This window comes from Pleurodeles waltl, chromosome 5 (assembly GCF_031143425.1).
Source record: "Pleurodeles waltl isolate 20211129_DDA chromosome 5, aPleWal1.hap1.20221129, whole genome shotgun sequence".
In the NCBI taxonomy this organism is placed as follows: domain Eukaryota; kingdom Metazoa; phylum Chordata; class Amphibia; order Caudata; family Salamandridae; genus Pleurodeles; species Pleurodeles waltl.
In genome coordinates, this window is record NC_090444.1 from 1,533,883,959 (window position 1) to 1,533,904,752 (window position 20,794).

At 45.6% G+C, this 20,794-nt stretch overlaps 1 protein-coding gene across 1 annotated transcript in view; it reads right to left on the reverse strand.

The window, feature by feature from the left end:
• Window positions 1-20,794, reverse strand: part of KBTBD11 (kelch repeat and BTB domain containing 11) — a 62,816-nt gene that overhangs the window by 8,394 nt on the left and 33,628 nt on the right. The gene's annotated exons all lie outside the window — the stretch shown is intronic.

A 20,794-nucleotide genomic window follows, 5' to 3' on the forward strand; every position in this document is an offset into this window, starting at 1 on the left:
AAGAAGCCCTTTCGTTCTATGAGCTGGGACGTCTTGCACCAACACCAGCCACAATAACTCTCAGCAGAATCTGACAATGGGGACCCAATGCCTCAGGCCATTCATTCAGCTCTAGAGAGTTTTGCAACTCTTTATCCTACAACTATAATATCCAAAATCACAAAAAGGTAAAAAGAACACCATCATGAAATCAGAATTACAAACCCTCAGAGCTGATGGGACGAAATTCACCAAAATCGACCTTCTTCTCATGCCAGTCTGACAACTACACAATTGTACAATGTGGAGTAAACCCAAATTAGAAAACATCACTAAAAAAGCAACTTCACCCTCAACAGACTATAAACATGACACAGTACACTCAGCTCTATGGCACGTTCCCACAGAAGCTCCACCATTTCACTGCAAAAAAACCCTAATCCTATCTCCCAGCCATCATCAAGGCCAGCCAGCAAATATACCACAATTTCAGAACCTTCTCCCACCCCATCACAGCTCCACACTAACAAATCAGTTGAACGTATATCGTCTCGTATTTAAACAGAACATCAGAAACAGAAATATCGTGGCCCAAAATATTGTGTGAAGAATATGGAAGACTTGAATATCAAGAACATACGTTTCTAGAGGTAAGCAAAGTTTGAATATATGTCCCTCCACAAAAATGTACCTTGTCGAAAAAAAAAAACCCAAAAAAACAAATATATATATATATATATATATATATATATATATATATATATATATATATATATATATATATATATATATATATTCTAACATATATTTCTAACATATAGATATATGTTAGAAATGGGGTCCCTAGTTGGCAGTCAGTTTACACCCTGTCCAAGTAGGGACCCCCTCACTCTAGTCACGGTAAGGAAGAAGGGAGTCACACACCTAAGATATCCCCTGCTCACCCCTTTGGTAGCTTGACACAAGCAGTCAGGCTTATCTCATCGGTAATGTATAAAGTACTTGTACAACCAAACACAGTAACACAGTGAATACACCACAAAAGGACTTCACACCAGTTTAGAAAAATAGCCAATATTTATCTAAATCAAACAAGAGATATCAATTTTAAAGTAAAAAAGAGTCTTAGTCCATAGAAATCTATTGATGCTTTGTTTTAGCACAAAGTACCTGACATATATCAAAAATAAAGCCACAGGGGTGAGGGTGCATCAGAAAAGCAAGTGATGCATCGATTCCTTACTCGTAAGTGAGGCTGTGCATCAATTCTTTCTTTGCCGGGTAAGCAATGCGTCAATTCTTTCCTCAGAGGGAGGGGATGCATCCATTTCCAGATGAGCAGCCTCAGGTCCGTGTGTTGAGGTTGAAGATTTGACACCCAGGGACGATGCTTGGAAAATCCAGACGCACAGCAGCGATGAATCGGCGCTGAACTGGTGATGCGTCGATTTCACTGGAGCTGGATACATTTTTCAGCAGCGGAGCAGGCGCTGCATACATTTTTCTGCTGCTTGGCTCCGGTGCGTGGATTTTCTCCCAGGTTGTACCAGCTTCTTCTTCCAAAGGTCCCAGGGACTGGATGTGGCACCACTTGGCAAGTCAGGGGTCACAGCCAGAGAGCCCAGGCGCTGAGAGATGAAAGTCTTTGATGTCCTTGAGACTTCTTAACAGGAGGCAAGCTATGTCCACGCCCCTGGAGGAACTTCACAAGCAGGATACACAGCAAAGGCCAGTCTTTGTCCTCCCTAACGCAGAAGCAGCACTAACCCAGCAAAGCACACAGAGCAAAGGGGCAGTACTCCTCCTCACAGCTCTTCAGCTCTTCTCCTTGGCAGAGGTTTCTCTTGAACCGGAAGTGTTCTAAAGTTGTGGGGTCAGCAGTGCAATACTTATATTAATTTCTGCCTTTGAAGTAGGCAAACCTCAAGGAAAGTCTTTGTAGTGCACAAAACCCTGCTTCTTCCTTGCCCTGCCTCAGGCACGCTCTAAGGGGGTTGGAGACTGTATAGGTCAGGCACAGCCCTTTCAAGTGCAGGTGTCACCTGCTCTCTTCCACTCTAGCCCAGGGAAACTCATCAGGATATGCAGGGCACACCTCACCTCCCTTTGTGTTACTGTCTAGAGTGAATTCACAAACAGCCCAACTATCAGTCTGACCTAGACGTGGATTCAGCAGCCAAGCAGAGGCACTGAATGGTTAAGCAAGAACATGTCCACTTTCTAAAAGTGGCATTTTCAAGCTCACAATCTATTAGAAATGGGGTCTCTGTTTGGCAGTTGGTATGTACTCTGTCCAAGCAGGGACTCTCACTCTAGTCAGGGCAAGGGATCAACACACCTAGGATAACCCCTGCTCACCCCCTTGGTGGATTGGCACAAGCAGTCAGGCTTATCTCATAGGCAATGTGTAAAGTATTTGTACTAAAACACACAGTAATACAGTAAAAACACTGCAAAAGTGGCACAACACCAGTCTAGAAAAATAGCCAATATTTATCTAAATCAAATAAGACCAAAATGACAAAAATCCAACATGCACAAGCAAAGTTATGACTTTTTAAATTAAAAGAGTCTTAATCCATAGTACCTGGTTTGCATCAAAAATAAAGCTGCACAGGTGAGGAGGCGTCAGAAAAGTCAGCAATGTGTCAATTCCTTACTCGCAAGAGAGGCCGTGCACTCTTTGTTCTCTGGTTGGGTAGGCGATGTGTCGTTTTAATCTCTTGCAATTGAGCGCTGCATCGATTTCCGGACAGGCAACCTCAGGTCCATGCAGGTTCACTGTGGTTTTGACACGCAATGACGATGTGTGCAAAATTCTGGGGCATGGTGGTGAAGAGCCAGGCTGCGTAGGTGAAGCGTTGATTTCAACAACCGCACACAGGTGTTGCGCTGATTTCCCAGCCATGATGCATCGATTTTTCAGCCGCAAAGCAGATGCTGCGTCAATCTTTCTCCTACACGTCTCCTGTGCGTGAATTTCAGTCTTGGTTCCACCAGCTTCTCCTTTTAAGGGCCCAATGACAGGATTAGGTACCACGTGGCAGGGTAGGAGTCTCAGCAAGAGAGTCCAGGTGCTGGCAGTGGAAGTCTTTGATGACCCTGAGACTTCAGGACAGAGGGCAAGCTCAGTCCAAGCCCTTGGAGACACTTCATAAGCAGGAAAACACAGCAAAGTCCAGTTTTTGTCCTCTCAAAGGCAGAAGCCGCAACTGCAGGCCAACCCAACAAAGCACACTCACAGGCAAAGGGGCAGTACTCCTCTAGCTCTTCAGCTCTTCTCCTTGGCAAAGGTGCCTCTTGATCCAGAAGTAATCTAAACATCTGGGCTTTTGGGTCCAGTACTTATACCCAGTTCTGCCTTTGAAGGAGGCAAACTTCAAAGGAAAGTCTCTGTTGTTCAAAAGAACCTGCCATGCTCAGGCCTGGCCCCAGACACACTCAAGAGTGCATTGTAGGATGACAGGCACAGCCCTTTTGGGTGTAAGTGTCAGCTCCTCCCTCCCCACTCTAGCCCAGGAGACACATCAGAATATGCAGGATCCACCCCAGCTACCTTTGTGTCACTGTCTAGAGGGAATTCACAAACAGCCCAACTGTCAGTCTGACCCAGACGTGGATCCCACAAGCAAGCAGAGGCACAGAATGGTTAAGCACGAAAATGCCCATTTTCTAAAAGTGGCAGTTTCAAACAGACAATCTAAAAAACAACTTTACCAAAAGATGCATTTTTAAATTGTGATTTCAGAGACCCCAAACTCCAAATCCCGATCTGCTCCCAATGGAAAACTGCACTTGAAAGATATTTAAAAGCAGTCTTCGTGTTAACCTATGGGAGAGATAGGCCTTGCAATAGTGAAAAATAAATTTGGCAGTATTTCACTATCAGGACATATAAACCACACCAATACATGTCCTACCTTTTAAATACACTGTGCCCTGTCCATGGGGCTACCAAGGGCCTACCTTAGGGGTGACTTACATGTAAAAAAAGGGGAAGGTTTGGGCCTGGCAAGTGGGTACACTTGCCAGGTGGAATTGCCATTTTAAAACTGCACCCACAGACACTGCAGTGGCAGGTCTGAGCCATATTTACAGGACTATTCATGTGGGTGGCACAATCAGTGCTGCAGGCCCACTAGCAGCATTTGATGTACAGGCCCTGGGAACCTCAAGTGCCCTTTACTAGGGACTTACTAGTAATTCAAATACTACAATCATGGAAAAGCCAATTACATTTACAGTGTACACCGAGAGCACTTGCACTTTAGCACTGATCAGCAGTGGTAATGTGCCCAGAGTACCAAAACCAGCAGAAACAGAGTTCAGCACACATCAGAAACACAGGAAGCAGAGGCAAAAAGACAGGGTAAACTACACCAAGGATGTCAGGTCTAACACAATCTAAAAAACAACTTTACAAAAATATATATTTTTAATTGTGAATTCATAGACCCCAAACTCCACATCTCTATCTGCTCCCAATGGGAAACTGCACTTAAAAGGTATCTAAAGGCAATCCCCATGTTAACATATGAGAGAAATAGGCTGTGCAATAGTGAAAAACGAATTTTGCAGTATTTCCCTATCAGGACATGTAAAACACATCAGTACATGTTCTACCTTTTAAATACACTGCACCCTGCCCATGGGGATACCTAGGGTCTACCTTAGGGGTGCCTTACATGTACTGAAAGGGATGGTTTGGGCTTGTCAAGTGGATGCACTTCCCAAGTCGACATGGCAGTTTAAAATTCCACACATAGACACTGCAGTGGCAGGTCTGAGACATGTTTACAGTGCTACTTATGTGGGTGTCACAATCAGTGCTGCAGGCCCATTGGTAGCATTTGATTTACAAGCCTTGGGCACCACTGGCGCACTTTACTAGGGACTTGCCAGTGAATAGAATATGCCAACCATGGATAAACCAATTACTAATCCAATTTACGCAGGGAGCACTTGCACTTTAGCACTTGTCAGCAGTGCAAAGGTGCCTAGAGTCCTAAAACCAGCAAAAACTGAATCAGAAAAAATAGGAGGGAGAAGGCAAAAAGCTTGGGGATAACCCTACAAAAAGGGTCATTATTATATATATTATTAGAAATGGGGTCTTTGGTTGGCAGTCAGGTTACACCCTGTCCAAGCAAGGACCCTCACTTTAGTCAGGGTAAAGGTGGGTCACCCTTAGTTAACCCCCGCCCTCACCCCCTTGGTAGCTTGGCACAAGCAAGCAGGCTTCACTTCAGAAGCAAGGTGTAAAGTATGTGTACCAACACACAGAGTAACTCAGTGAAAACACTACAAAATGACACAACACAGGTTTAGAAAAATAGAAAATATTTATCTAAACAAAAGAGGACCAAAAGACAAAAATCCAATATACACAAGTCAAGTTATGAATTTAAAAAGCAAAAGAGTCTTAAATCCTGTAGAAAACAGTGAGAACGTTGTTAGCGTACAAAAGTACCTGGGTAGAGCCAAAAATAAAGCCAGTTGGGCAAACATGCATCGAAAAAAGCCAGCGATGCATTGATTTCTTACTCGCAAGCGAGAGCATGAGTCATTCCTCCTCAGGTCGGGTCAGCGTGTGTCGTTTCTTCTCTCCCGCAAGAGAGCAATGCGTCGATCCAGACTGCCTGGGCACCTCCGGCCCAGGCAGGCTTCGCGTTGATTTTCCGTGCCGAGCAATGTTGCGTTGAAAGCCAGTCACACGATGTCAAGAAACTGTGCATAGGCTTGTGTCATTAACAACAGCCACTACGGGTGTTGCGCATCGTTTCACCAGCCACGTTGCATCAATATCCCAGCTGCAATGCGGGTGGAGCATCGATTGTAGCCGCGAGGCCAGAGGTGTGTCGTTTTTCAGCCGCAAAACAGGTGGTGCGTCAAAGGTTTCCCCACACAGCGTTCTTTGCGTGGATTTCTGTCCTTTTCCACCAGCTGCACCTTTCAAGGGCCCAGAGACAGGTTAGGGCACCACTTGGCAGGCAAGACTCTCAGCAGGAAGCCCACGTGCTGGCAGAGAGAAGTCTTTGTTGTCCCTGAGACTTCAACAACAGGAGGCAAGCTCAGTTTCAAGCCCTTGGAGATTCTTCACCAGTGGGAAGTCACACAAAAGTCAGCCTTTGTCCTCTCTCAGGTAGAAGCAGCTATTGCAGGCCAACCCACCAAAGCACAGTCACAGGAAAAGGAGCAGTACACCTCCTCCAGCTTCTCCAGCTCTTCTCCTCGGCAGAGGTTTCTCTTGGCTCCTGAAGAAATCTGATTTTCAGGGGTTCTTGGTGCTTTCCTTATACTACTTCAAAGGAAAATCTCTGTTGTTTTGAAGATACTGCCTTGCCCAGGCCAGGCCCCAGACACACACCAGGGGTTGGAGACTGCATTGTGTGAGGGCAGGCACAGACCTTTCACGTGTAAGTGACCACTCCTCCCCTCCCTTCAGCCCAGATGGCCCCTCAGGATAGCAGGCTACACCACAGCTCCTTTGTGTCACTGTCTAGACGAGGTGCAAAAAGCCCAACTGTCAAACTGACACAGAAAGGAAATCTACAAAAAAGCAGAGCCACAGAATGGTTTGAGCAAGAAAATGCCTACTTTCTAATAGTGGCATTTTCAAACACACAATCTAAAAACCAACTTCACTAAAATATGTATTTTTAAATTGTGAGTTCAGAGACCCCAAACTCTACATGTTTATTTGCTCCTAAAGGGACACTGCGCTTTAATCATGTTTGAAGGCAGCCCCCATGTTAACCTATGAGAGAGAGAGGCCTTGCAACAGGGCCTTACATATATAAAAAGGGAAGGTTTAGGCTTGGCAAGTGGGTACACTTGCCAAGTCAAACTGGCAGTTTAAAACTGCACTCACAGACACTGTAGTGGCAGGTCTGATCCATGTTTACAGGGCTACTAATGTGCGTGGTACAACCAGTGCTGCAGGCCCACTAGTAGCATTTGATTTCCAGGCCCTGGGCACCACTAGTGCACTTTACTAGGAACGTACCAGTAAACCAAAAATGCCAATCATGTATAAGCCAATGTATAAGCCAATGTACACATACAATTTATACAGGGAACACTAACACTTTAGCACTGGTCAGCAGTAGTAAAGTGTCCAGAGCAAATAAAACAGTCAAAACAGAGTCCAGCACACAGAAACAACCTGGGAAGTAGAGGTAAAAAGTTAGGGGATACCATGACAATGATATCTATATATATATATATAGATATACATGTATATAGATATATAGATATACATCTATATATCTATATCTATAAATAAATAAATATGTACCAATGATGCCAAGTCTAACATATATATAGACATATATATATATTACCTACTGGCTGTCACCAGTAGGTAGTTATATTTAGGACCACGTTTCCATAGAAAAAGCATTTTTGACTTGCCTATATCTTTGGCGTTGTTTGAGCGATCGTCACACAATTTTCCATAAAAAGTGTGCCAGTGATTTTTGGTGCACATGGAAAGTTTCAGAGTGATCCGTCAAGCAGGGGCTGTGAAAAAGGAGGGGACAAAAAATATGTGTTTCCCATATTAATTCCAATGAACACGACTGCAGCCCAAACCGCTGGACGGAATTATACCAAATTTGGCTGAAAGGTAGATTTTGCTCTGAAGATAGTGATTTTTGTGTATTTAGTGTCAATCTGTTCAGTAGTTGTTGAAAAATGTAAGGAAATCCAAATTTGTATATCTAGGGCGACAGATCCTCACGACTTTGTGAATAATAAAGAGCTCGTGCACAGAACTGCAGAGCTCTGATTGGCTGCCAACCCTTCAACCAGGAAGTTTGGGCAGCTATCTTGGAGTCCCTGAAAAAGAGTTGAAAGAAAAGGGTCCAGGGTAGGGACACCCTGACCCCTTAGCTCTGATTCTGAGGCACCAGAGGGACCCTGCCATGAAAAAAAAGGCACTTTAAAAAAATGCCACAAATTTGCAACAACATCGCAAAATCTAACGCGGTCTCCTGCGCTAGTTTTAGTAAAGCCCTCAGCTGGGCCACGGGGCCCCTCTCCAGGGCTTATTTATGCCCTGGGGACTGCTACCTCCATGTTTAACAGCACTGTCTGTGACAGCAATGCTGGCTCCTGCAGGAGATGAGGAGCCAGCTCGGATCGCAGGGGCATTCTGACTCTCCTTCGGTACCGAACGCTGGTGACGGGGTGCCCGGGGGAGAAAACAGGTGACATGACTGGGTCCCACGGAATCGGGTCACTGGGGCCGACATTGGCCTGAACAGGGGGACCACGTGGCCCCCTCCCCCCCAAAAAATATATTATAAGTCTGGAACCTGGGGGATGGGGTTCCCGGGGCTGAGATCAGCTTAGGGAGGGGGCCCATGTGGCCCCCTTCCCCTATAAAAATGTGAAATCCTTTTGTGGAGGTGAATGCATCACTGATCTATTGAAGCTAAATCTGTATGTGACTGTGATGAGTGGATTCTTTCCTGTCGTCTCCAGGTGAGAGCAGAGTCCATGGTTCTCCTGTAAGTATTTAAATGTGCAAATCACCTAGAAGCACTTCCCACTTGGTCCCCCTCTGTCAACCTCAGTAGTATGCAAAGGTCTTCACGCATTTTGCCAGGATGATGAACAGCTTACCAAAGGGCCCCCCAGAGCGTTTCTCACCGATCTGGTGCCACATTTTGGATGCTGAGGAATATGAGGGCATCTCCACAAAAACAAAGAAGCACTTACATCATATAAATAACAGGAATGGCCCTAGTTTTGTGGAGATTTACGTCTTTGTAGTCTTGTGGCCCTCCCTAAAGGAGGATTCATGTTTTAACAGATTTCAAGAGAAAGACACACAAGGAACAATCATATTGCCAAACACACACAAGTTCAATGGTGACATATCTTCGTGGCCCATTACACATCCGTAGTGTAGAATACACAATGGACATTTACCCCAGGAGGCAGAAAGAACTGTGCTTGGGTATGTATTTTGTGCAAACTGGGGACTCGTGTTGATTAAAAGGGCAGGTGAAATCCCTTTGTGGGTGAGTTATTCACACAGCTACTGACACACCCACACAGGCACTCACACAGGCACTCACATATGTACTCAGACACTCACTCAGACACTCATGCACCCACTCACAGACCCACTCAGAGATTCATACACTCACAGACCCACTCAGAAACGCATGCACTCACTCATAGTTGCACTCAGAGACTCATGTACCCACTCACAGACCTACTCAGAGACTTACACACCCACTCACAGAACCACTTAGACAGTCACACACCCACTCACAGACCCCCTCAGAGACTGATGCACCCACTCACCGATCCACTCAGAGGTTCACACACTCACTCACAACCCACTCAGAGACTCTCACACCCATTCACAGACCCATTCAGACACTCACAGACACACTCAGAGACTCATGCCCTCACACACAGACTCACTTATACACTCATGCACCCACTCACAGACCCATGCAGACAATTCACGCACCAACCCACAGGCCACTCAGACTCTCTTGAACCCACTCACAGACCCACACAGACGCTCACACACCCACTCACAGAGACACTCCCACACCCAGTTTCACACCCAGAGACTCCCTCACACACCTGAATTGTCTGCTAGTAAAACGTAAACCTAATTATTATGTCCCTGTAACCTTTGCTATTTTCAGTGAATGGGGATCGTAAATCTGAATCATAAATCTATACTTGCTCATTTAATTTACAGGTCAAGGGCACATGTTGGGCACTTCACTAGGGACTTCTAAGTAAATAATGTATGCCATTTGGGTATGAGACAATGTTACCATGTTTAGGGGTGAGAGCACAAGCACTTTAGCAATGTCCCAAATATACCACAGAACCTTGCCCAGTCTGGCACTTGCTGGCCTTGATTGTCAGGCCTGCCTGTTGCAAGTCCTGAAGCATCTCCTGGAGGTGGTGCAGGTGTTTCTACCAGCTGGCACTGTAGACAGCAATGTTGTCTAAGTAAGCAGCACAGAAAGCCTCCTTGACAGCCAGGAGCCTGTTAACCAACCGTTGGAAGGTAACAGGGGCATTCTTCAAGCCAAAGGGTACCACCTGGAATTGGTAATGCTCCTCAGGAGTTGAAAATGCTGACCTCTCTTTTGCTCCCTCAGTCAAGTCAATCTCCCAGTACCCTGGCGTTTAAATAAAAAGTACTGAGGAATGTGGTAGCGTTTGGCCTGTCAATGAGTTCTTCAGCTCTGCGGATGGGGTTTGTGATGGAATTGAGGCCTCTGAGTCCACGCAGAACCAAAGTTCTGGTTTGGCCCCTGGTGGGGCAGCTTTTGGTACCAACACCATGGGGCTGGACTAGGGAGTGCTAGAGAGTTCAATCACCCCTAAAGCTAGCATGTTGGAGACAATCACCCTGCCTGACAACCTGTAAATTCTGTTCTTCACAGGGGGTCTGTCCCCCGTGTCAATTTCATGGATGCATAGATGTGTGAGCCCAGGGGTGAGTGAGAACAGTGAAGCAAACTACCCCAGCAACTTGTAACATTCATCTTGCTGTCCTAGGGCCAGGGCGGTAGAGAGGTTGATACCCTCCACTGAACCACTTTGTTCCTCTGCAGAGAGGAGGTCGGGAGAGGTTCACTCTCCTCCTCCACACCCTCATCTGTCACAAGGAGCATGCCCATTTCCGACCTCTCAAAGGGAGGCTTGAGTCTGTTGATATGGAGCACCCTTAGGTGGTTTCTAGGGGTCTGTAGGACCACTAGGTAAGAGGCCTCCCCCTTCTGCTCCTTAATTTTGTATGGGCCAGTCCAGCAGCCCTGGAGAGGGATGGGATCTACTGGCTTCATAGCCCATACTTTTTGGCCCGACTGAAACTCCACCAGAGTGGCTGACCTTATGGTTGCTCTTGCCTGTTTCCAGAAGTGGTGCATCTGGTTCCAGAGGGCCAACATATAGCTGACCCCTGAGGGGGGGGGAGGTTCCAGGGAGCTGTCTTAACAATGCCTCCTTAACAATGCTCAGAGGCCTTCTTACAGGGTGGCCATAGAGGAGTTTGAAGGGACTGAACCCTACTCCTTTCTGTGGCACTTCCCTGTAGGCAAAGAGAAGGTATGGCAAGATCACCTCCCACTTACGCCTCATGGCCTCGGGTAGGCCAGCAATCATGCCCTTCAAGGTCTTGTTGAAACTCTCAATTAGACCATTGGTTTGGGGTGATGGTGTGATGAACTTATAAGTTATACCACACGCATCCCACATGGACTTCATGTATGTAGACATGAAGTTAGTGCCTCAGTCAGACACTATGGGCCTGATTACGACCTTGACGGAGGGGATTACTCCATCACAAATGTGACAGGTATTCCACCCGCCTTATTACAAGCTCCATTATATCCTATGGAACTTGCAATACGGTGGACAGGATTTCCATCACGTTTGTGACGGTGTAATCTCCTCTACCAAGGTCATAATCAGGCCCTTTGTATTTGGGGAACCCCACATGGGTAACAATCCCCATCAGAGTTCTGGTCACCACAGGTGGAGTCACTGTACTCAGAGGGATTGCCTCTGGGTAGCATGTGGCATGGTTCACCAAGACCAGGATGAACCTGTTGCCAAAGGCTGTGTTGAGATCCAATGGACCAATGACTTTGATAGCCACCCTTTTAAAGGCGGTGCCAATGACGGGAAGTGGGATCAGGGGAGTTTTCTCGTTTTTCCCCTGACTTCCCAGTGGCTTGGAAGGTGGGACAAGACCTGCAGAATGTATCCAAGGCTGTTTTCATTCTGGGACAATAAAAGTGGGCAGCAAGCCTGGCGAAGGTTTTGTCTTTCCCTAAATGTCCTGCCAGGGGTATGTCATTAGCCAATAGCAATAGAAAGGCCCGGTAATACTGGGGGGCCCACCAGCACATGGGTTGCCCCAACACCTGGAGCCTTAGGCTAGCTGTAGAGGAGATCATTCTCCTAGCAAGTTAGGTGATCCCAAAGGCTTCACCTGCTACATGGACTGAGGCCTGTCACCTCAAGCCCTCCAGAGTGGGTCACTCTTTCTCTGCTTTACAGAATTTCTCCCCTGTGGGCCCACACTCAACTTGCCAGCCAGCAAGCTCAGTTAGGTCACCTAGAGTGGCAATATCCTCCCTGGTTGGCTCAGAGGCCTCCTCCTCAGAAACTCCATCAACATCCACTACTGGAGCCTCAGGGACCGGTATTTTGTACCCCTCTCCATGGCAGCTGTCTGGGCCATTGTTCCAGGCTGCAGATACTCTTGACTCCCTTTCCGGGCAGCCAGGGACACTAGGGTTACCTCTGTCTGTTCCCAAAACTGGTTGTGATTATCTCCTCCCTGAGAGCTACCCTGGCCAACCCAGGTGTCTGCCAACAAGTGAGGGGCTGTACCCTCTTGGGACATTTGTAGTCACCCTCAGAGTGACCATACTTGGACCACTCTATACATTGGGGTACAAACCTCCCTGTCTTATGGTCATAAAACACTTTCTTTTTAGTGTCAGAATGGGGCTGGTTACCACTACTCCATTGGGAAGTATTTTGGGGGCTGTTAGAGAACTCCTTATGTTAAAGTTTTCCTCCTCCCCTTTCTTCTGGGAAGAACCCTGACCACCTTTGTGGGTATCCCCAGATACATTTTTGGACACTCTGGTGCTAGCCCTGAGCTCCGACTCCTGACCAAGCTTCCTGGAATCAGTCAGCTTACTGTCAATTAGGTGCTGGCGCAACTCTGTAAAAGAGATACTAACCATGTGCTCTCTCAAGATTAACTTGTACGTCCCAACATAATCACTGACTTTGTTGTCCCACACCCAGCCATTCAGTGCCTTACTGGAGTAATAAATGAAGTCTACCCAGGATTGGTTGGGGAGCATCTGACTGTCCTTGAATCTTTGGTGATACTTCTCAGGGGTCAGTCCAAATTTAGCAGTCAAAATGGCTTTCATGGGTGTGTACTTGACCTGGTCCCCAACCTATAATGTTAGAAGTGTGTCCCTCCAAAGTGTTGGCATGTGTTTCTACAGGGCCCATCCCCAGTGCTCTTCAGTAACCCCGTGAACCCTCAGTGAAACTTCATAAGCAGAAAACCACTTATCAGTGTCATCTCCCACCAAATAACTGGGCACCAGATCCTTGGGTATAAGGGCCTTCTTGTCTCCACCAGATACTGTGCCTATGCTGCCACCATTGCTGCTAGAATCCACCTGCCTGGCCTTGATGACCAGCTGTTTTAGACTCAGTTCATGAGCCAGAAGTACTTTTTTTCTGGTAAAGTTCTCTCTCAGCCTTTCTCTCCTCCATTTTTGCTTTTGACAACTGCAGCTAGAATTCTATCTCCTCTCTCCTTTTCTCTAGGGTCAGGCCATGACTAGAGACACTGCTTCCTCCCCTCACAGGTAGCACAAATCCAGGGCTGTCCCCCTCAACTGCTGCAGGTAGCTACTCGGAAGAGGCATTCATATGCTTCCCTAAATCATCATTATCTTGGGAGCGGGCCTCTGCCCAGGCCCTCAGCGCCATTTGAAACTCCACCTCCTTGGTGGCTCTTCAGGCAGGTACCCCTATCCCTTTGCAGAAGCTTTTCAACTGGCTAATTGTGTAATCCTCCAGCTCAAATTCTATGGTTCTACTTGTAGAACCAGCCATATACATGATCTGTGTGATATATTCTAAATGCAAAGCATGGAAAATTGCAGCAAAAGAAAAAAAAATGAAATGTTCTTCAAATGTGGGTAGGTAGTGTACACGTAGCTACTGTATGGCACTGTACAAACACAAGTCCTATCTTCGTCGCTGGTCACTAATGTTAGAAATTGGTTCTCTAGTCGGCAGAAGTATGCACCCTGTCCAAGTAGAGACCATAATCCTAGTCAGGGTAAGTCAAACACAACCTAAATTATCCTGTGCTCACCCTCTAGTAGCTTGGCACAGATCAGACAGGCTGAACTTAGAAGGCAATGTCTAAGGTATTTTTACAATAACCCATACAGTAACAATTATTTATCAGAATAAAATAAGACTAAAATGACAAAGGTCCAATGTGCACAAGTCAATAAATCACTTTTTAAAGCTTTAGATAGGTTTTAATCCATAAGAATCAATGGTTGTATTTTTTAAATACACAGTACCTGGGATGCGTCAAAATTGACAATGCAGAAGACCACAAAGGAGGCGATGCATTGGAAAAAAAGAGATGCTTCTATTTTTCAGGCACGGCACAGGTGATACGTTGTTTCTTTCCTCACTGTCAAGGTGATGATTCGATATCTGAGTGTGCAGCCTTTACTCCTTCCTGCAGTGTGGGAATATTTTGACGCCCAGGAATAGTGTCTGGATAATCCAACACACACCGGGAGGATGAAACAATTGCTGCGTCAATCTGGTAGGCAATGCAACAATTTTTCAGCCACAATACAGGAACTGCATCGAATTTTGCAGGTGCAGCATCGATTTTCCAACGCACTGGATTCTCTCTCTCTGGTGAAGTCTTTGATAGCCCTTATTCTTCTTAGCAGGAGGCAAGTGCTGTCCAAGCCCTTGGATATCACTTTTGGTGGAAGGCAGAGTCCTTCCTGCACTGCAAGGGAGCAGCAGGCAGTAGGGAAACAAGCACGAGAGCTGTTCTTCCAGAAAAGCAGTTCAGATGAGTCCTTTGGGCAGCACAGCACTCCTTTTGGCAGAGTTGTAGGTCCAAAAGTGTCTGATTTGAGGGGCCCACAGACCCAGTATATATAAATATATATATATATATATATATATATATATATATATAACCAAATGTGCCTTTGAAGTGGCGGAGACTTCAAAGAGTGCTTTTGAAGTGCACCAGTTCCCCTTTCAACCCAGTCTTGTCTGCAAGGAGATCTGTGGGGGTTATCAGTTCTTTGTGTGAGGTCAGGCCACTAGCATATGAAGTGTAAATGAGAGCTCCTCCACCCTTCCTGCCCAGGAAGACCCATCAGTATGAAGATGAATGCAGATTCAGCTGAGTGTCCTGTGTTTGTGGCTGTCTGGGTGAAATGCACAAGGGGAGCTGCCAACCAGCACAGACCAGACATGGATTGGAGACAGGCTGTAAGGCACAGAGAGCAGTAAGTGCAGAGATATGCCTACTTTCTAAAAGTAAAAAGAACATATGATGGAAGGAATGCTGAACAATGCAAACATTCACCCCCAGTCACAAAGATCAGGGGGTGAATGTTTTTTTGCCCACTACACCACCCCAGTTTGGACCCAGCCATGTGCAATTCTGTTGTGACCCTGTTCCCCATGAAAACAGTCCACCCCGAACTGCCAGGCCCTCCCTGGACCGGAATCAAGTATCATTGGACCGGTCTCAGGGTATCACCCCTCATTAGCCAGGCTAGCTCAAATCCTATAGTGCAGTGAGCACGGGACCCATGTCTGGGCATACCCTTCCCACTTAGAGCGACAAAAGCAAAAAGAACAGATGATGGATGGAGTGGTGAACAATGCAAAGATTCGACCCCAGTCACAAAGATCTGGGTTTAATCCAATGTTTTTTTTACCACCCCGCCACCCCAATTTGGACCTAGCCATATACAAATCAGTCTTAACCCTGATCCCCATGGGAACAGTCCAGCCCGAACTGCCAGGCCGGGTGTGGACCGGAGTCAAGCATCCTGGGATAGGTTTTGGGGTATCACCCCTCATCGACCAGGCTAACTTGAATCCATTGGTGCAGTGAGCACGGGACCCACGTCTGGGCATACCCTTTCCACTTAGGGTAACAAAAGCAAAAAGAACAGATGATGGTTGGAATGTTGAACAATGCAAGCATTCAACCCCAGTCACAAAGATCTGTGTTTAATCCATCATTTTTTTGCCCACCATGCCACTCCAGATGGTGTTTCTAAAAGAGTAATGTTAAATCAAATTCTCCAGTAAGCAGGATTTCTCACTACCATTCCAAATATACCAAACATGGCAATAGCACTCCTTTCAGATCAGAAATTATCACTTAAAAGTATATAAGTGAATTTCCAATGCTGGCCTGTGAATAGAGCAGGCTTCAAAATAATGAAAAATGTCATTGGGACATGTAAAACGTACAAGTACATGTTCTGCCTTCTACTTCTAGCACCCTGCCCTATAGTATGTAATAAAAGGGGGATTTAAGGCTTGGCAAGTAGTTTTAAATGAAAAGTCAAAGTGGTAGTGAAACTGCACACACAGGCCTTGCAATGGCAGGCTTGAAACATGGTTAAGGAGCTACTTATATGGCTGCAGGCCCACTGGTAGCTTCACTAGGGGCTTTAATTAAATATGCCAGTTGGGCATGAGCTAATGTTACCATGTTGAGGGGAGAGAACACAATCACTTTAGCACTGGTTAGCAGTGGTACATTTCACAGAGTCCTAAAACCAGCAAAACAAGATCAGAAAAATTGAGAGGCGCAGGCAAAAAGTTGGGGGATGACCAACCTAAGCCTGTTAGATCTGCTATGTGCTAATTAACAATAAAAATAATGAATCATATATCCATAAATCCCCTAGTGCCAGATTCAAGTTACCATTAACTAATCACCCTCAGTTTACATATTTCTAGTCCCTTCAAACCCCATATACCTGTTTCCTTTAATCCCCATGTCCCTATGGTACTAGACTCAAATTAAAAACTCCCATAACTCCCATCTTCTCCCAAGTCTATGCCACCCAGTGTTACAAAAATATGAAATGGGACATTTCATTTCAGAAAGTGGAGAAATGTCAAACCTTGCAGACAAATGCATTGCACAAAAACATTGTTAAATGAGAACCCATATATTAAAAATAACAACACAAAGTAAAGCATCAGTCTATAGTACCTCTCCAAGTTTGTCTTTTCAAGGTAATATTTTGATGCCATTTTCCACTTAAACTGCTTTAAAAGCGTGCAGAATTTCAATGACTTTTAATTGAGAATAGATCTCAATCTCACCAAAGCAATCTGCAAAGCTAGTAGTACACTTTCTTTGCAGCAATATGAACCATATTCACTTGTGATGTGCATTAAAAGTAAAATTGTTTCTTTACTTGTTCTAAGAACACCCATCTGATAGGTAGCATCTATCCTCTTCAATTAAAATTTTATGCAATGGTTACATTTTGTAAAAATAATGTGAAATTTTCATTGCAAGCATATGGCCACAAAGTTCAGTCATCTACTTTTTTTTTCTTTTTGTGGCATATGCTTTCAATAAAGCATTTCTCTAGAATACCTCAGTGCTCAGGACAATCAACTAAATGTGAGCCAAGTTTCCTGTATTGAAACCATGTTCCCTCTGTAAATCCTCTAACGAGGAAGTTTAGGAACTTAGGGCCTCATTTAAAAAAGCCTTTGTGCCACTGTTGCATCATTTTTCTTCACGCAACGGTGACACAAGAAGTGCTCTACACTGCTTCACATTTACAAACCGATGTTGTTAGAAATGGGGTCTTTGGCTGACAGTCAGGTTACCTCCTGTTCAAGCAAGGACCCTCACTCTCGTCAGGGTAAAAGAGAATCACCCTCATCTAACCCCTGCTTACCCCCTTGGTAGTTTGGCTGAGCAGTAGGCTTAACTTCAGAGTGCTAGGTGTAAAGTATTTGTACCAGCACACACAGTAACTTAATGAAAACACTACAAAATGACACAACACCAGCTTAGAAAAATAGGAAATATGTATCTAAACAAAACAAGACCAAAACGACAAAAATACACAATACAGAAGTCAAGTTATCAATAAAAAATGCAAAAAGAGGCTTTATGTAGTTTTAAACACACACTAGCGCTGCTAGCGTGAAAATGTACCTGGTGCACGTCAAAAATAACCCCGCACTGGTGAGTGTGCATCACAAAGGGCTTGCGAGGCATTGATTCCACTTATGAGCGGGACCGTGCATGGTTTCTCCTTTCCCCGGGTCGGGAGCGTAATTTCTTCTCTCCGCAGGAGAGCGATGCGTCGATCCGGTCAGCACTCTCAGGTCCAGACAGGCCTTGCATTGTTTTTCCACGCACAGCGGTACTTGAGTCGGAAATCCAGCCGCACGATGATCCGAAAACCCTGCAGCACGGGTTGTGATCTCCCAGCCTCCGTCAGCGATGCTGCGCATCGTTTCTCCTGCTCCGTGAGTCGATTCTTTGGTCGTGTTTCCTGCGAGCATCGTTTCTCAGCTGCAGAGCCGGCGGCGGGTCGTTTCTTCAGCCGCAGGTCAGAGTTGGGTCAATCTTTTCCCCGCACAGTGCTCTGTGCGTGGATTTCCTTGTCTTTATGCTGCTAGCTTCTCCTTTCAGGGTCCCAGGAACTGGATGGGCACCACAGGGCAGAGTAGGAGTCCCTCCTGAGACTCCAGGTGCTGGCAGAGAGAAGTCCTTGCTGTCCCTGAGACTTCAACAACAGGAGGCAAGCTCTAAATCAAGCCCTTGGAGATTTCTTCACAAGATGGAAGACACACAAAGTCCAGTCTTTGCCCTCTTACTCTGGCAGAAGCAGCAACTGCAGGATAGCTCCACAAAGCACAGTCACAGGCAGGGCAGCACTTCTCCTCAGCTCTTCAGCTCTTCTCCAGGCAGAGGTTCCTCTTGATGTCCAGAAGTGATCTAAAATCTGTGGTTTTGGGTGCCCTTCTTATACCCAATTTCTCCTTTGAAGTAGGCCTACTTCAAAGTAAAGCCTCTCTTGTGAATGTGAAATCCTGCCTTGCCTAGGCCGGGCCCCAGACACTCACCAGGGGGTTGGAGACTGCATTGTGTGAGGGCAGGCACAGCCCTTTCAGGTGTGAGTGACCACTCCTCCCCTCCCTCCTAGCACAGATGGCTCATCAGGAAATGCAGACTACACCCCAGCTCCTTTTGTGTCACTGACTAGTGTGAGGTGCAACCAGCCCAACTGTCAAACTGACCCAGACAGGGAGTCCACAAACAGGCAGAGTCACAGAAATGGTATAAGCAAGAAAATACACACTTTCTAAAAACACACAATATTAAAATCAACTTTACTAAAAGATGTATTTTTAAATTGTGAGCTCAGAGACCCCAAACTCCACTTGTCCATCCGCTCCCAAAGGGAATCTACACTTTAATCAGATTTAAAGGTAGCCCCCGTGTTAACCTATGAGAGGAACAGGCCTGCAACAGTGAAAAAACGAATTTAGCAATATTTCACTGTCAGGACATATAAACCACATTACTATATGTCCTACCTTAACCATACACTGCACCCTGCCCTTGGGGTTACCTAGGGCCTACCTTAGGGGTGTCTGACATGTAAGAAAAGGGAAGGTTTAGTCCTGGCAAGTGGGTACACTTGCCAAGTCGAATGTACAGTTAAAACTGCACACACAGACACTGCAGTGGCAGCTCAGAGACATGCTTACAGAGCTACTTATGTGGGTGGCACAACTAGTGCTGCAGGCCCACTAGCAGCATTGGATTTATAGGCCCTGGGCACCTCTAGTCCATTGTACTAGGGACTTAGTAATAAATCAAATATGCCAATCATGGATAAACCAATTGCATACAATTTTACATAGAAAGCATATGCACTTTAGCACTGGTTAGCAGTGGTAAAGTGCTCACAGTTCAAAATCCAACAGCAACAGGTCAGAAAAACTAGGAGGCAGGAGGCAAAAAGATTGGGGATGGCCCTGCATAAGCCAAAAAGTCCAACAGATGTACTGGGCCCAATGGGTCCATTCATAAAGCTTTGGGTCACATTATACCTACACCAGGTATAATGTATGCAAGGTAGGCGTTCCCACGTGAAAAGCCACGCAGAACTGACCCAGTGAAATTTACAGCATTTTACTGCGCCATTCTGTGACTTCACTATGTCAGAATTTTACCGCCTGCACAAAGCAGCTGTAAAACAGACACAGGGCTTTTCTCAATGGGGGGCCTCCTGGCATTGCTAGAGTAGCATCATTGTTTTGATGCTAGTTAGTAATGCATGAGTTTAGCGACACGGATTCATCAGAATTTTTGACGCATCTATGAAAATGTGCGCCATGGAGCACTGTATTGTAAATACAGCACATCCATGGCATTGTTAGGGGTCGTAGGGCAGCGCAAATAATCTGACGCATCAGAGCCGATGCATCAGTCTTGTAAATGAGGCCCTTAGTCACATCGCATATGAAAGTTATGGTCTCTTACTCATATAACTGGATTTTCGTGCATTGTGTCAAAATGGTATAAGTTGAAAACGCTATCAAATAATAAAGACCATATGCTCTTAAATAATTTTAATTCTCACTTCACCCAGTAGCCTATGGAACAGTTGTGCATATCAGTGGTGAGTTTCTCAACAGGACATGAAAATGGACAACTGTTGGTGTTGGAAACATTTAATCAAAATAGGCACACGACTGCATACCACCAAGCCTCGGCTGTGCCACAATAATACTGCCATTGTGGCTGAAACTGGAGTAACAGTGTCACCATTCCAACATAAACATAAGGGTGGAGACAAAATACAAACCTCACTGGAAGTGCAAATGCAAAAGTAGGGTCAATTAAAAAAGGTGCGGCTAACACAACTGATTCGGATTAGTTTCAATGTTGAATAAGCATTTGCCCAACTAGCACACTATTAGTTATTTAAATCCTCAAATCTCGTGACTCCGTATATGCCTCATTGTAATACACTTGTACAGGCACCGTGGTAATTCCAACATCATGTTTATTGGCACCAGATCCATTCTAGCATCTTCTATAGTCACTGTTTAGTAAGGTATCAACATTTTCAGGTGTGTACCGGGTATGTGAAATACTTCGCAGGGCATACACTTAACACATGTAGTATTAGTACAGTATGCAGTGAACTGTTACTTCTAC